Source organism: Dermacentor silvarum, chromosome 3, assembly GCF_013339745.2.
Source record: "Dermacentor silvarum isolate Dsil-2018 chromosome 3, BIME_Dsil_1.4, whole genome shotgun sequence".
Lineage (NCBI taxonomy): Eukaryota > Metazoa > Arthropoda > Arachnida > Ixodida > Ixodidae > Dermacentor > Dermacentor silvarum.
This window is the reverse complement of record NC_051156.1, coordinates 92,044,817-92,048,066: the sequence shown is the minus strand read 5'-3', so window position 1 is coordinate 92,048,066 and position 3,250 is coordinate 92,044,817.

Here is a 3,250-nt window from a genome sequence, read left to right as displayed (position 1 = left end):
AGCGGTAGCAATATAATGATTTCTAGGCGTTACAAGAGAATATTTACAAAAGCTTTTTTTTTTAAAGGTAAATAATTTTGAAGCAGCCGCTGGTATATATTGCGATGGGGAGTGTGCTTCTTACTGCCTTCTTCGTTTACTCTTTGTAAAACCTTTTATGAGATTCCACGTCTATAATTCTACATTTCTATGCAAAAGCTGGCCCAGTATGAGATATGAAATGCAATCTATTAATATGTGCGTCAGTACCTTCTGTTGTCTTTACGACACAGTTTTGGCACCTTTGGTAAGTGTGGCACGGTGAGGTGTACGGTGCCTGTTCGCAAGTGAGCACTTCAAAATGCAGGAAAGATTACCTAATAAACATGATAAGGCAACCTGCACAGTGTTTTGCAGCAAATACAAGGCCTTATTTCCCAGTATTACCATCCACGATGTTACCCTTTATTCATTACCTGACGGTTTAAGTGTTTTACATACAGTTAGGTGCTCATGGCAAGGTTAAGCTGAATATGCGAGTTGATTGTGGGCACAAAATCATTCGACGGAGTGGCGCAGTGGACCGTAAGATCGTGCTAGATCGCATTTTACAATCACAGTGGCGCCGCGCCGCTCATGATCTGAAATTGCTCATGTTGTGCGCCTTGAGCCGTTCTACCAGCACTAATAAACTTTTGGAGTTTGTTGCTTTTTTACTCGCTTCTTCTTTACTCGCTGTGCTTTTTTTTTCCGCTCTAATGTTGTGTTTGTAGCACCACGACGACCCTATTTAAAAGGGGGGCATTGAAGTAAACACGGTTTTCAACAGCGGCGGACGAGCGTGGCCATGTTTGATCACGTGATCGCGCCGGCATGAGAGGCTCTGCGTTGAAGTCCATCGACGCTATCGTACAGCTGTATTCGCATGCGCGACGGTGCGGCAAGATTTCCAGATACTGTCCACCGATGGAAAACAGCTGCATGGATGACAAAAAGCTCGGACCCATGGTTAAATGAACATTTAAGTAAATCATTGTCTGTATTTTAACGTTATATGTGATCGCACCGCAATACCCTAGCTCTCCATCATCGTGCATGAGCGCCCCTCCATCAAGCCGAGTGATTCAAGCTCATGAAGGCTTCTTCTGCGCCGTTCACGCCATCAATTAGTTTTTACAGCCAAGCTGTCTATGGTTACGAGCTGAGGTTTTCTGGCGTCCACGCGGGCAAACTATAATCATCAGCAAGACTCGAGTGTTGTCGTCTTCTTCCAAAGCTAGCTTGTTGGCGCCCCTCAGCGCAACCACTCTTGTTCCACTGGTGCCACTGTGCTCTTGTGCCACTGCTAAAGCCTTCGCCATCGTCGTCTTATTCCCCAGCTGGCTCCGTTTTTGCTAGTCATTTCAGCGTGGAATTTCCCTTCTCTTCTGTCATCGTAATAGGGACGCCACGTTTACGGTGGTATGAGCCATTGCTTAAAGGTGTATGAACCATTGATTGCCTTAAGTGACGGATAGATTTGATAACAGAGGTGATATGCGATTGTGCGCGCGTAACTATTGTCACAATGACCACCGATCAGGTACCTTTGTTCAAAATTCTGTCTCACTTATCTGTCGTGCAATAAACAGCCTCGCTGGTTATCCACAGCGTGGAATCTCTCATTAATTTGTGTGTGTGTGTGCTCAGTGCGGTATTAACGCGAAAGCGTTTAGGGCCCCGTGTCGCAAAACATCCGGTGTCGGCATCGGCATTGGCGCCCGCGGCCGAGAAAATAAGCGCCAACCACGCAGGCCCTCCAAATATATTTTACCACTTATGTTGCTCACACTTCGTCTTGCATTCGTTACAAAGTTATTCCACGGAACTTTGACACTGACAACCCACAAACAATTTCCATGTGAATGGAATGGAATGTCGCGCTTATTTAATTATATGCCCTTATGCCTGTTTATTGTAAACCATTGTCTTGTCTGAAAGCATGTACTCGCCTTACTTGGTTTATATTTATTTGTTTTGCTATTTGTACATTTATCAAATGTATAACCACCCTGCTAAAACCCTATGTTAGGGTTGCAGTATTCATAAATAAATAAAATAAATAAATAAATGAAACTCAACACCGATAGCGCATGCCTTTTATGCTTAATCTTCTCCGACTGCAATATAAAGGTGCAAACAATAAAAGAAGGCCGGCCCACGAAAGAGGCCGCGTTCATACCAGAAAGCGCGCCTTCGTGCATAGTGTTCACCGCCATCGTTTCCCGGTAAACATTACGGTTATATAAGCTGCATTTGTCGGGAAGTGTGAGAAACAGTCAATGATCACTGAATGCTATCGCGTTCTACTCTTGAAGGCGAAGCTTAAGCGTCCTCCAAATTTTTAAGCTACGATCCGTTTGAAGTGATTGCCCAGTCTCACGCGCTTTGCTCGACGGCCTCGAAGTTGTATGCTTGAGCGTCGAGTGAAAAATCATGTCCGCTTATGCGTTGATATGTCAGTCGATGGTATTTTAGTTTCCAACATATGTTAAGGTAAGCGTTTGCTTCGGTACTGGTGCAATGATCTCTGCAGAATCCACGCGGGCGGCGGGGACGCAATAATTACCCGTAGTTGACTTCAAAGGTGCAGATTGCCTTTGTTGAATGTATTACCTGGATGCCCGCAAACCGGTGTTGTTCAATTTAAAATCCCTGCGGCACGGGCACTTTCGATCGCCGTCGAAAATACGAACTCGATCTAGGCTCGATGGCGAACAAAAGTGCCCATGTAACAGGGGCCCAATTTTCGCTGTAATTCGAGCGTTTCATAAATGATAGCTTGAGTTTCAACCTTTCAAACTTTTCGTAGGAGAGCAACACCACCTCAGTAACCAAATCAATATTTATTATTTATGGCACTCTGAAACTATAATTTAGAAATCAAAACGATTGATCAGTTCGATATCAGACTACATCTAACGGGTTATTTTACTTCTTTCATATATCTGCAGACGTCTCGCGCAGTAAATAAAAATTTGCTTTTGGTAATTGTTTTATTGTGACATCAATTATAGGGATACTTCAAGCCGATTTCTGCCATCGGCATCGCTGTCGTCGTTAGATTCCATATAAAGACTAAGGTTGATAAAATCGTTGCCGCGCGCCGTATGTGCGAGTGAATGCGTACGGGCGACGCGCGCTATCACCAAGAGTGAACGAACGGCGGTGAGGAAACGCGACTTCCGTCGCGCGAGAGGCCATGGTAGTGAGGGTATGAGTGAGGGTAGGG